Source organism: Acipenser ruthenus, unplaced genomic scaffold (genome assembly GCF_902713425.1).
Source record: "Acipenser ruthenus unplaced genomic scaffold, fAciRut3.2 maternal haplotype, whole genome shotgun sequence".
Taxonomy (NCBI): Eukaryota; Metazoa; Chordata; class Actinopteri; order Acipenseriformes; family Acipenseridae; genus Acipenser; species Acipenser ruthenus.
In genome coordinates this window covers 45,577-59,533 of record NW_026708232.1, presented here as the reverse complement: position 1 = coordinate 59,533, position 13,957 = coordinate 45,577, and the positions used below count along the sequence as shown (strand labels likewise).

Below are 13,957 nucleotides of genomic sequence, written 5' to 3'. Positions count from 1 at the left end.
AGACCAAGCTAGATCGTTCAGTGCTTTGTAGGGAGGAACAACGAAAGGTCATGCACAATGCAAAAGTGCAAAAAATGGAGGAAGACGAAAAGTGTACCCGCTTCTTCCAGAAAACGAGGGAGAAGCGGCACTTGATGTCCTCCATGCTCGACAGCAGTGGGAGGATAGTAGAGGATAGTGAGGGAGTGAAAAAAGTGGTAGAGAACTTCTATAGGGACCTATATAACATCAAAGCTACAGATGACACCCTGATAGTGTGGTTCCTGAGCCATTTGGAGCCTGACTCAGTGCGGGACGAGGAGGAGGAGGAGGAGAAAGACCCAGAACTCACGCTGGAGGAGCTCACCCAGGCGGTTAAGACCATGAACACCGGTAAGACGCCAGGTCCAGATGGCATCCCGGGTGAGTATTACCATCTTTTTTGGGACACGCTAAAAGTCCATTTAGCGGAGGTCTACAGAGCGGTCTACAGGGAGAAGCGGTTGGGCCCTTCTATGCGGGAGAGTGTAATTACTCTCCTTTATAAGAAAGGGGAAGTTAAAGATCTACGGAATTGGCGCCCAATCAGCCTCTTTTGCGTGGACTATAAGATACTAGCCAAAGCTCTGATGCTCCGGCTACAAGTACACCTCCCTTTGGTCATTGGCCCCGACCAGGCTTGTGGTGTCCCAGGGAGGTCCATCACTGATATTTTAATGTTAACAAGGGACATTCTGGCTTATTCTAGAGAACGGAACCATCCCCTCTGCCTGTTCAACCTTGACCAGGAGAAGGCGTTCGATAGGGTAAGCCATGAATATATGTACAAAGTGATGGACCAGATGAAATTCGCTCCTGGACTTAGGGAGTGGGTTAAAACTATCTATACAAACATTAGTACCCGAGTCTTGGTGAACAGACACCTGACTGGTAAAATATCTATCCAGTCAGGGGTCAGACAGGGTTGCCCACTATCCCCACTGCTATATGTCGTGTGCATTGAACCCCTCCTGCAGGCAATTCGTAGGGATACCAATATAACTGGTTTCCAGCTGCCTGGATCCAACGGGGTCCAGGTCAAAACAACAGCATATATGGACGATGTGTCACTCATTTGCACCAACACATTGTCGGTACCTCGGATTAGTAATATCCTTGAGAAGTACTGCACGGCGACCGGGGCAGTGATTAATAAGTCCAAGAGCGAAGTCTACGTGTCTAAAAATTGGCAGGTAGATAGGGAACTGTCGGACATGTACCCTGTCAAAGGACAAAATCAAGATTCTGGGCCTCATTTTCGAGAACAATAGCTCGGGGGCCCAGAGCTGGACGGCGGCCATTAACCAGGTCCGTAAAAAGATTGGCGGATGGAGCACAAGATCCTTAACAATGACGGGTAGAGTATTAATAACCAAGTCTATACTGTTCCCCATTCTCTCTTATGTAGGAAAAATCTTTCCCCCAGACAGGACCACCAAAAAAGTGGTGGACCGCATTATCCACCGCTTTATCTGGGGCAGCAAGATGGAGAGGGTAAAGCGAGCCACCTTGAGTAAAGCCGACAAGAAGGGAGGTAAGGGGGTCCCGGACGTTGTGCAGCTCACCCGAGTGCAGGGGCGCACGCAAACTATCAAGAACATCCAGGCCCTGGACAGGAAGGTATGTTACATGAATCGTTTTTATTTTGCCTCCTGTCTCAGGGCCTTGGGCCTCTGCACTATTGATAACACCGTGCCGTACTCCTGGGACCCGCCATTGTATTATAGAACCTTAAGGGACACTATATATAAATTGGGCTTAGATAAAGCAAAATTGGCCTCCTGGGAATACAAGGCTGTAACTAAATATCTTGCCGGTTCCCAGGAAATTGAAAAAGTAGTTGCTTTCTCCCTCACCCAAAGCCAAAAAATCTGGGAGAATGTGTCTCACAGCTGCCTCAGTAATGTCCAGAAGGATATAGCATGGAACACCGTCCACAGTTCACTCCCCACTCGAGCATTCATGTTCAGGAGGGGACTAGCCCAAGTAGAAACATGCCCCTATGCAAAGTGCCGCAAGAGAGAAACACCAGCCCATATCTTCTGGGAGTGTGATGTGGCTGGCAGTGTCTGGCTCTCTGTCTCTGTCTTCCTAAACAGGTTTGCTGACACGGCCAAGATGACCGCTGAGACTGTGCTCTATGGGCCTGCGGGCGGAATCGCTACCAGCACAGCTAAGTGCGTTTGGCGTGTCATCAATGTTGTCAAGCAGATCCTGTGGGAGGGCCGTAACGTCTGTGTCTACCACAAGCAGGAGCTGGACACTATCACCACGACCAGAAGGGCACAAACTCTTATTAAGAACTTTGTAATTCTGGACATCCGGACCCTCGGGAAGGACAAGGCCTGCGCGGAGTGGAGGATCACCAGACTTCAGGACGTGAAGATGGAATGAAGGAAAAAAGTGGAACCGCTAGCTCCTAGGAGCGGGACTACGGGGCACCGCTAAGCCTTTTATTTATTTTGTCATGCCAGCATTCCGCCCTTTTTAGCTGGCATGACCGTTTTTGAACGGTGCCTTGGTTTTATGTAGTCTTTTTGTTTCAGTTTGATGGACTTTGATTTGATTTATTTTGAATGGATTATTTGATTTTGTTTTGTTTTGTTTATGTAGCTAAAAGATTTTTAATGTTAACTATTCAAAGTTACATTATAAGTGTTTTAAAATTTTAGAATTTTAACTCCCTGTTTTATACACTGTCCCTTTTCCCCTGTCCCTGTTTTAGTTCTATAGTTTTATTGTTCTGTTTTATGTTCACTTTTGAACTTTTTTAGAGAGCACTCCCCGGCCCTCACAAGCACTGGTTTTTTTTATAGATGGTTCTTTTTTTCCAGTCACTTTTAAAGCAGCACAGGTTTTTTTCATGATTTTAATCTGTGTCTGTTTTAACCATGTACAAAGCACGATTGGCTTGGTGTTTTTAAATGTATTTTAAATGCTTTTAAAACAAAATGTATGTCTGTATGCATGAATGTCATCTTTAAAAGAAATGTAAAATGAATGAAATGAATGGGTGTAAATGGAAAAAAATGGTAAAATCTCAATAAGAGTATTTTACTAAAGATTTCCGTGGAGAGGAGCATTTATGAGATCAAATCAATTTTTGGCTAGCCCTGCCCCTCGGGGTGGGGCTCGACATGGGTTTAAAAGCAGAACGAGCACAGCAGCGGCGGCCATGTTAATAATTCGAGCCTGGCACCTTTTTTTTCTTTCCCATTTTACCCCTCAGTCCAAGAAGCAAGTACCCCGGCAGCTCCAGCAGGCGGCCGCGCCCGGGGCGTTTGGTCAAAACCATTGTGGGCATCGCTTCTCGGCCTCTTGGCCAGATCAGGTATATGTGGCTTGACCGCAGTGCTTGGTAGGGAAGGCGATGACGTCCAACCGGAATACGTCGGCTCCTGGAGCGCGGCTGCTAGACACGATACGCTTTGTTACAAAGGAAAAGGATGGAGTTCAACCACGGATCGACCGGATTCTGTTTGCCAAGAAGGTCTTACTGGAGGGAATTGGATGCTCTACAGCAGATGTCTACTGTTTCCAGGATTTCAGCAACAAGGGAATCTTTGACATAACCTTTTCATCATCAAGATGCTGCTCGACTGCCTGGGAAAGATGTAGAAAGGTAAGAAATGAACCTCCCTTTTCAGACTTCTACATTGAACCTCTTTTTGTCAGAGAAATCAGACCTCTAACTGTCCATATGTATAACCCCTTTGTAGTGGATGAAGATATTTTAACATTCTTAAAAAAATTCTGTGATGTGCTACATAGTGGGACTAAAATAAAAGACTCTTTGGGTTTTTGGACTGGAAAAAGAATGTACAAAGTAAGGTTAAGACCTAGAGAAGGGGCTTATGGGGGAGTCATACATCCTCCAGGCTCCTTTTCTATTGGATCAAACAGAGGATACCTATATTACCCTGGACAGCCAATACGGTGTCGAAGATGTGGAGAGGAGGGACATAATGCAGAGGGATGCAAAAAAGATTTTTGTCGTAAATGCCAGAAAGGCGGGCATACAACAGCTGCATGTGTTGCCCAAGTTGAATGCAACTTGTGTGGAGACAGTGAACACATCTTTAGAAACTGTCCAGAACGTGCAGGAAGTTATGCTGGGGCGACCATGTCAAGGAAAGTGGTCAGCCAGGATACACCCGACATCGAGAGCTCTCAACAAAGGCTCAGAAGTGAGGAAGCAGGAGCCCTAACAGTGGGAAAGGTGCTGGAATCGAAAAGCCTGGGTACCAAAAACCCTAAAGATACAACTGTTGAGAAGATTATGACAACCTCTGACCCCTCACAAAGAGCATCAACTTCCTCCATGAAAGAACCAACAACTAGGAGAGTGAAAAGAAGAGCAGAAACAGAACTAGAGACCATCGAAGAAGAAGAGAGGAAAAAAACAGAACAGGACCCGGAAGTACTTATGGAACTTAATCAACCAGCTACGGAGAGGGAATTCCTTCCAGCATTACCTGCTGGTACCAAGTGGGGTGACATAGAAGAAGAACAACAGTGGATTACAAAGAAGGGGAAGGCCAAAGAATCTGAACTAACGCAGTTCCAAGTAGAAATATCCAATCAGTTAGATATTCTTGGTGCCATCTCCTCCTCAGAGGAGTCCAATGCAGACAGATTGGAAAGTGCAGAGTTGATAGTCCCTGACTCACCCGGTATGACAGAGACTCAGGAATCAACAGAGGAGACGTCATCAATAGACTTTGTAGAGGATACAATAGACTGTGCGGGACAAAGGACCCCTGCACCTTCTACAGTGGAATTTGAGACTCAGGCTGCAGTAGAATAATTCATAGAGAAGATGATATGAAAAGGAGATGGAACCTAAGAATAAGGAGGTCTCTCTTTTATGTTTCTTCCTTGTTTTGTTTGTCTGGACTGCCAAATTTTATTTAGTTCAAATGAATAATCTGCAATGTGTTACTCTAAATGTTAGGAGCATTAAGAACATGACTAGGATGATCTCTATACTGTCCTTTTTAGACACACAAAAATTTAATGTTTGTTTTTTGCAAGAATGTGGCATACCACACTTAAAATCATACCTTACGTATTCAAAATGGTGGACACAAGGCCCGTCAGCTTGGTCAGGGGGTAATGATAATAAAGCATCAGGAGTTGCTATATTATTTAGAGGTAATGGTATTAAGATATCTGAAGTAACAGAAGTGGTCCCTGGTCGTGTACTATGTGTAGACAGTCTGTTTAAAGGTAACAACATTAGATTTGTTAATGTGTATGCCTCCCCATTTAAAAATGAGCGAATGGAACATTTTTCGGTGATCCCCTTTTACTTGGCCAGTTCTAAACCAATAATACTGGCAGGAGACTAACTGTATTATCGAGGTTAGTGGTAGGATTGGGTCCATGAATATAAGGTTAGATAAAACATCTAAAGCACTTGAAAATGACAAAAACTGCAGGGTTGATAGATGTGGGAAAAGAGTCTGGAAAGAAAGATTTTACCTGGTCTAATGCAAGTGGCAGTCTAGCATCTCGCATAGACTATTTGTTTGTATCCCCTATATTTAAATCACGAGAGTATAGTGTGTCGACAGTCTTCTGTTCAGACCACAAAATGATAGGGTTTAATGCCAAGCTCCCCACTGCTTGTGTAGCGGGACAGGGAATTTGGAAATTAAATGTAAACCTGATAACAGAAAGTATCATAAAAGAACTAAAAGAGCATTATATTAAATGGAGGTCATTAAAATGTTGTTTCGATGGCTTAAAAGATTGGTGGGAAAAGATTAAAGAAAGAATTAAAGACTTTTTTGTGAGGAAAAGCAAAGAGATAAATAATAAAAAGAAACAAGAATTTAAAAGAAATAAAGAACAATTACAAACCCTGGTTTTGTTACAGGAGTCGGGGTGGGAGGTAAAGAGAGAGATCGAAGCAGCGAATGCAGAGTTAAAAAAATACTTCTTGGCAGAGGAAAAAAAAATAGTTTAGATCAAAAGTAGAGATTTTAGAAAAAGACGAAACTTGTAGCAGTTTTTTTTTCAAAAAAGTACACTCCAATATATCAAATATCACTGAAATAAAAGATCTTAAAAGGGGAGTTGAAAACTTCAAAAAGAGATACTTGAGAGTATTAACTGTTTTTATGAAACTCTGTATTCAGAGAAAACATATGATGATGAATATGGGAAACAGTTCCTTAATAAAGTCACAGACACGCTGAGTGAACAAGCACAGGATTTTATGGATAAACCATTTACTCTGACAGAGTTAGGAGAGGCCGTTCGGGCATTTAAAAAAAATAAAACTCCAGAGCTGTATGTGGAGCTCTGGGAGGTAATCGGTCCAGATCTGATGGAGGTATTTAATGAGTGCTATAGAGATGGTAAAATGTCTAATACTTTTAGGAAAGGGGTGATTACCTTAATTTATAAACATAAGGGAGATAAAGCAGAGATTAAGAACTGGAGGCCTATAACATTGTTAAATGCAGACTACAAAATTTTGGCGAGAGTACTCGCAAATAGACTGAAAACAGTGGTGGCCGAGGTCATCAACCCAGACCAATCATGTGGAGTACCTGGTCGGAGAATCTCAGATTTACTTTGTCTGGTCAGAGATACTATAAACTATATAAAGAACGCAATGTAAGAGCAATCTTGGTCAAATCTAGACCAAGAAAAAGCTTATGACCGGGTTTCACATGTGTTTCTGTTTAAGGTTTTGAAACGGTTGGGTTTTGGCCCTCAGTTTCGTAAATGGGTACATTTAATATATAGTGATATATATAGTACAGTTTTAGTAAATGGGTGGCAAACTGAACCTTTCAATATAAAATCAGGAGTCCGTCAAGGATGCCCACTGTGTGCACTGTTATTTATCTGTACAATTGAATTGTTTGCAATCTATGTCAGGAAAGATAAACGTATACAGGGGATTGTAATCCCGGGAAGTAATAACATACAGGTAAAGGTCTCGTTGTATATGGATGACGTGACGGTTTTCTGCAATGATGCACAGTCAGCAGTCAAACTATTACAAGTGACAGAATGGTTTGGACGAGCTGCCGGCGCCAAAATAAACATTGAAAAAAGCAAAGCCATGTACTTTGGGTCCTGGTCTGGGAGACTCTCTATCCCATTCTCAGTGAAAACCGATTTCATTAAAATATTAGGAATTTGGTTTGGGAAAGAGGGTGCAATTATTAAAATGTGGTTAGAAAGATTAACTAAAATCAATAAAAAAAATTGGCTTATGGACAAAAAGGGTGTTAACACTAGAGGGGAAAGCGTTGGTGCTTAAGAATGATTTATTGCCGGTTCTGCTGTATGTTGCTCAGGTTTGGCCACTGCTGAGAGACTGCAAAAGAACAGTCAATAAAATAGTCTTCTATTTCGTGTGGGGCTCAAAAATGGACAGACTGAAACAGTCAATAATGTTTAAATCACCAGAGAATGGAGGAAAGAGGATCCCAGACTTGGTGAGTATCCTGAGGTGCACTTATGTCTGCAATTGTCTCTCTATTTGTTTGACATCACAGTATAACTGTCAAAATGTTTTTTGTTTCTAAGATATTATTTATTTACATCTTTGAGGAAATATGGCTGGGTGACCTTACCCATGAATACTCCATACTGCTGGTTCCCCCCGTTTTATCTGTCTGCAGTTATAAAGTTCATTAACATTAACAATTTAAGTTCCATAGATACAAAAGACTGGACACAGAGAAAGATCGTGCCTAACATTAATGACAATGATAAACTGGTGGTGGTGAGTCAATTCCATGAAAACAACTGTAAAACAATCTGGAAAAATGTCTCTGCTAGATACCTGACAAATAGACATAAAGATGTATCATGGATAGCAGTGCATAACTGTCTAGCTATCAGAGAGTTTATGCGTAGGAGAGAGTTAAGTGCGGTGATAAAATGCCCAAGACCAGGTTGTACAAGTGTGGAGTCAGTAGAACATCTGTTAATTGAATGTACTTTTGCAAAACAAGTGTTGCTCACTATGAAAGATCTACTGTTGAAATTTGTACCACAAAATGACATCTGTAGTGTGTTTCTGATGTATGGTCTATGGCAGAACACCGTAGCAGAAGACGACTTTGAGTGTGCCTGGCAAGTAGCGTGCTGTATTAAAGACGCATTTTGGACGGCAAGAAATCTGCTGGTTATGCAAAGAAAGTATATTAGTGACATCATGCAAAAGATTAATGTGCCTAATAAATGATATATATAGTATTGCAATCCAGAAAATATGGGGTTATTACAATAGAAAATGGAAATTACCCTGGTAAATACATTTGAATAAACTAATGTACAGAAAAACATAACAGAGAATGAAAAAAAATGTACAAGACATAGAAAACAAGACACGGTAAATAGTATTGTCGTACTTTGTTTATTGTGTTGTACATTATTGTTTTTGTATATATTGTATATTGTATACCTTGAATGTTTTTTTGATAATAAAACACTTAAAAACAAAAAAAATCTGTTCTTATCAGTTTAATATCTGATACGTCCCCCATAGGGGGACCCGTCTATATTAAATTGATTTTTGGAAGCAGGAGATGGAACCGGGGCTTGCTCCGTCCACTCCACGCATCGACCCGGTATTGCAGTACCTCCGGGAACGGTGCACAAGAAAGGTCAAAAAAGAGAGAGAAAGAGAGAGAGAGAGAAAAAGAGAGAGCCAGCCTCTCCCTCTCCCTTTTTCTGGGTTGTATTTTTTCCCGCTCTTTTTGTTGTTTATGTTTGTTTGTTTGTTTGTTTGTTTGTTTGTTCCAAATAAGGCAGGCAGGCAGGTCTGCCTAACTGATGGACAGCCTGCTCTGCTCACGCAGCAGGCCAGTGTACCCAGAAGGCCTTGCGCTCGTGGGAGGAGGAGGACGAGCGCAGCGGTAAAGCAGAAACGGAGCTGTTTAGTGGGGCAAGGAGCCCTCGCTTTCAAGGCGGCAGCAGCAAAGCGCCCCTTTGCCGGGACCGAACGGCACTTGCGTTTTGGGAAGAGTTCCCTGTTTTGTTTGGTTTGGCCTTGCTGCCGGGTAGAGGAGAAGGCCATTGGGCCGGCCGGAAGGGCTGGGCTGCCAGTAAAGCCACACTCTGGCTTCTCTTCAGTTCGAATAAATCTTTCGCCTTTTACTAAAGATTTCCGTGGAGAGGAGCATTTATGCGTTCAATGCAATTTTTGGCTAGCCCTGCCCCTCAGGGTGGGGCTCGACATGGGTTTAAAAGCAGAACGAGCACAGCAGCGGCGGCCGTGTTAATAATTCGAGCCTGGCACCTTTTTCTTTTTCCCATTTTTCCCCTCAGTCCAAGAAGCAAGTACCCCGGCAGCTCCGGCGGGCGGCCGCGCCCGGGGCGTTTGGTCAAAACCATTGTGGGCATCGCTTCTCGGCCTCTTGGCTCAGATCAGGTGTGTGTGGCATGACCGCAGCTTTTTCTAAAAAAGAGAGAAAAGAGAAGGTGATGGCGACCGGAGACTACATGTCTGCCCCCTCGGCGCGACTTTTGAATACAATTCGTTTCATTGGACAAGAAAAGGATGGAGTACAGTTCAGCATGGGAAGAAGGAACTTTGCCAAGGACATCATCTTTGAATTCCTGGGAGTTACGGCGGCGCAGATCTATTGTTACCGGGATTTTCCTCTAAGAAGCACGTATGAAGTTACCTTCATGGGAGACTATTTATGCCAGGAAGCATGGAACAAGTGCCTGGAATCTAAGGACGTTTCTCCGATCTCCAACTTCAGAGTGGAGCCACTGTTCGCAAGTCGGGTAAGAACCGTAACGGTGTGCATTCAAAACCCTTATGTTAAAGAGCAGGACATTCGGTTATTTCTGAGTAAATACTGTGATGTTTTAGGTGTTGGACAAAAAGAAATGGACTATGACGAAATGTGGAACGGGAATAGAAAATACACTGTCCGTTTTAAGAGAAAGATAGGAGGGTTTGAATGTCCCCCAGCATCTTTTTACATCGGCGGTGTTAAGGGATATTTGTATTATTATGGACAACCAAAAACTTGCAGAAAGTGTGGAGAGCAGGGACATGTTGCAGTAATGTGCCCAAATATTTTCTGCAGAAACTGTTTAGAGACGGGACATGAGGCAAAAGAGTGTAAAAAACCAAAATCCTGCAATCTGTGTGATTCCACCGAGCACATGTTCAAGGACTGCCCTGGCCGACATAAAACTTACGCTGAGTCACTTCGAGACATTGAGGTGGTTTTAGAAGAAGTCAGTAGAGACCATGCGCCTACCTGTGCTGATGGAGGCGCTGTTTCTGGAGGTGCTGTGCAGGGGGCTCTTACTGTGGCTGCGGTAGAGGAGCCTCTGGCTTTTGGTTTGGAGCCTCCCGCTGTTGAGGGTCCTGTTGCAGGAGTGTCTGGGGCAGGGAAAGAAAAAAGAAAGAAAAAGGAGAAGTCAGTAACTAGTGTTAAGAACCTACCTGAAGCCATGGCAACCGAAGAATCATCTCAGGGTACGGTGATTTTGGATACACCTGTTGGGGGTGGAAAACAGTGGGGTGATACAGAAGAAAGTGGCGAGATGGGCTGGGAAGTGGCGGAAGGGAAAAGAACAAAAAAGAGGAAACTAAACCAGGAGGAGTCGGATGGCGACAACAAAGTCTGCGTGATCGAGACATCCAACAGTTTCGAGAGTTTGGAAAACGAGGAGGTGGGAGAGGAAGAAGTCTCGAGTTTCGAGCCATCTTCAGTAGAGAGTTCCCCGCTGGCGCCGCCATCAGAAGTGGCTAGCGAGGAAAACAGTGTGGATTCCCAGCTAAACTATTTGAGCGACTCTATGGTGGACAACATGAAAAAAACAACAATGTTTCCGATGGATGGTAAAGAAGATGGAACATAAAACACAGGAAAATGAACTTTAATGTGTTTTCAGTCAACACGAGGGGGATGAGAGATGCTGGCAAGAGGGTATCCTTGTTCTTTTCCCTCAAGTCGTTGGACTTTCAGGTTTGTTTTCTGCAGGAATGCCACCTGAAGAATACGGAGGATATTGAACGTTTCAGTAAGGACTGGAAAGATGGTGCTTCAGTTTGGAGCATTGGTAACGTACATTCGGATGGGGTGGGGATATTATTTAAAAAGACCAGGTTTCTCATTGAGGAAACAAAAGTGATCATACCAGGCAGGTTAATGTATACTGATGGTAGGCTCAATGACAGAAGACTCCGTCTGGTGAACATGTACGCGCCTACATTAAAAGGGACAAGGTTGGACACATTTAAGCACTTACCTGATATTCTATGCACCAATCGCACAGTTTTAATGGGCGGGGATTTTAACACATGTTTAGAGGGCGACTGATTTTTCTGCACAGTATTTAAAAAAGGTATTGGGGGATTATGATTTGGTGGATGTATATAGGAGACACAATAAAAAAGGTGTAGGGCATACTTGGAGAAATTCAAGAGGAGCATGTAAAAGGTTAGATTATTTCTTTTTATCCAAAAATATCAAGAGTTTGGATTTCTTCATGTATCCCAACTGGTTTTTCAGTGAACGGGTAAGGCAAGAAGGTGGGGTGAGGCAAGGGTGTCCAATGTCACCGTTATTGTACGTGTTGTGCATTGAGCCTTTGGCAAATTTAATAAGGAAAGACAAAGATATAGATGGGGTACATATCCCAGGGGGTAAGGGGAAAAGGGTCAAAATTGCCCAATACGCAGATGACACAACTTTGTTTTTATGTTCAGATTGGGCCATAGGTAGGGCAATCATGTTATTAAAAACTTATGGAGAAGCTGTTGGGTCAAAAATAAATTTAGAGAAATCGTCCATGATGTACTGTGGCAAGTGGGAAGGGAGGCCGGACAGCAGGGGAGGTATAACTGTGTGCAGGGAAGGGCTAAAAATGTTGGGGGTGCACTTTTTTCAGAAGGACAGGATAAAGAAAAACTGGGAGGAGAAAATTGAGAAAGTTAAAGTAAAATTAAATATGTGGAAATGTAGAAGGTTGACCATCAGTGGGAGAATTCTGGTAATAAAAGGCAGACATAGTACCAGCATTAGTTTATTTGGCACGGGTGTTCCCTATTAACGCAAAAAATAAAATAATCCTAACCAGGTTAATATTTTCCTTTTGTATGGGGCAAGAAATATGAAAATGTAAATAGGGAATTGATGTATGGGAAGGTGGCAAAGGGAGGGAGAGACATACCGTGTTTGTCAGTAAAACTGGATTGCTTTTTCCTAAATCAGATATGTAAAACACTGTTGAAGGGAACAGAGCACAAGTCCTTTTATTTTGTTCAGTTATGGTTTGGAGCAGTTTTAAGAGGGATAATACCCTGGGACAACACGGTGCCAAACGCTGAGACAAAACCACAGTACTACATGCATGCAATAACCTTTTTAAAAATGCAAATAAAAGAAATAGAAAGGGGGGTCTTGTTAAACCACAAAAAAATGTACGAAATGATGAGACAGATGGGAAGGAAGGTACGAAGGCAATCTTAAATTAGTAAATTGGGAGGGCATACAGCCAAAATGGCTCGGAAATGAGTGTAAAGATTTGGGGTGGCTGTGCGCTTTAGATTGTCAGTAAAAGAAAGGTTGTATAGGCATCAATGTGCAGTAAACGCAGAGTGCCCAAGGTGCAAAAAGGAGGAAACAGTCTTGCACGTGTTTTGGGACTGCATTTTTGCAAAGAAATTTTGGGGAAGGTGCAGTAATCTTATTAAATTGTTTTGTGATATAATTTTGAATGGGAAGATTATTCTATATGGGGAGGAGGTGTTAAAACTGCCAAAGGAAAAATTTAGAGCAGTATGATCTATTATTAGTTTGGGGAAGTTGGTGTTATGGGAGAAGAAATTTGTGTATTAAAAAGAAAAATGATAAAACAGAACCAATAGAAGCTTATTTTTTGTTTCTTTGGAAGATAAAGAATGTTATCAAAATGGATAAATATATGTATGGGGAAGATTTTAGTGGGGATATTTGGGGAAGGGTAAGGTCTGTTTTGCATCGACCCGGTATTGCAGTACCTCCGGGAACGGTGCACAAGAGAGAGAGAGAGTCTCCCTCTCTCTTTTTCTGGGTTGTATTTTTCCCGCTCTTTGATTTTTTTTGTTTGTTTGTTCCAAATAAGGCAGGCAGGTCTGCCTAACTGATGGACAGCCTGCTCTGCTCACGCAGCAGGCCAGTGTACCCAGAAGGCCTTGCGCTCGTGGGAGGAGGAGGACGAGCGCAGCGGTAAAGCAGAAATGGAGCTGTTTAGTGGGGTAGGAGCCCTCGCTTTCAAGGTGGCAGCAGCAAAGCGCCCCTTTGCCGGGACCGAACGGCACTTGCGTTTTGGGAAGAGTTCCCTGTTTTGTTTTGTTTGGCCTTGCCGCCGGGTAGAGGAGAAGGCCTTTGGGCCGGCCGGAAGGGCTGGGCTGCCAGTAAAGCCACACTCTGGCTTCTCTTCAGTTCGAATAAATCTTTCGCCTTTTACTAAAGATTTCCGTGGAGAGGAGCATTTATGCGTTCAATGCAATTTTTGGCTAGCCCTGCCCCTCAGGGTGGGGCTCGACATGGGTTTAAAAGCAGAACGAGCACAGCAGCGGCGGCCGTGTTAATAATTCGAGCCTGGCACCTTTTTCTTTTTCCCATTTTTCCCCTCAGTCCAAGAAGCAAGTACCCCGGCAGCTCCGGCGGGCGGCCGCGCCCGGGGCGTTTGGTCAAAACCATTGTGGGCATCGCTTCTCGGCCTCTTGGCTCAGATCAGGTGTGTGTGGCATGACCGCAGCTTTTTCTAAAAAAGAGAGAAAAGAGAAGGTGATGGCGACCGGAGACTACATGTCTGCCCCCTCGGCGCGACTTTTGAATACAATTCGTTTCATTGGACAAGAAAAGGATGGAGTACAGTTCAGCATGGGAAGAAGGAACTTTGCCAAGGACATCATCTTTGAATTCCTGGGAGTTACGGCGGCGCAGATCTATTG

The 13,957-nt window shown here is 43.3% G+C and overlaps 3 non-coding genes across 3 annotated transcripts; all 3 read left to right on the top strand.

Moving 5' to 3' along the window:
• Positions 1-8,457: 8,457 nt before the first annotated feature.
• On the top strand, positions 8,458-8,652 carry LOC131730278 (U2 spliceosomal RNA). The gene has a single exon (XR_009323966.1). It is a non-coding gene; the product is annotated as a U2 spliceosomal RNA (small nuclear RNA).
• A 451-nt stretch (positions 8,653-9,103) lies between these two features.
• LOC131730281 (U5 spliceosomal RNA) lies at positions 9,104-9,219 on the top strand. Its single transcript, XR_009323968.1, has one exon. It is a non-coding gene; the product is annotated as a U5 spliceosomal RNA (small nuclear RNA).
• Positions 9,220-13,422: 4,203 nt separating this feature from the next.
• Positions 13,423-13,538, top strand: LOC131730280 (U5 spliceosomal RNA). Its single transcript, XR_009323967.1, has one exon. It is a non-coding gene; the product is annotated as a U5 spliceosomal RNA (small nuclear RNA).
• Positions 13,539-13,957: the final 419 nt, after the last annotated feature.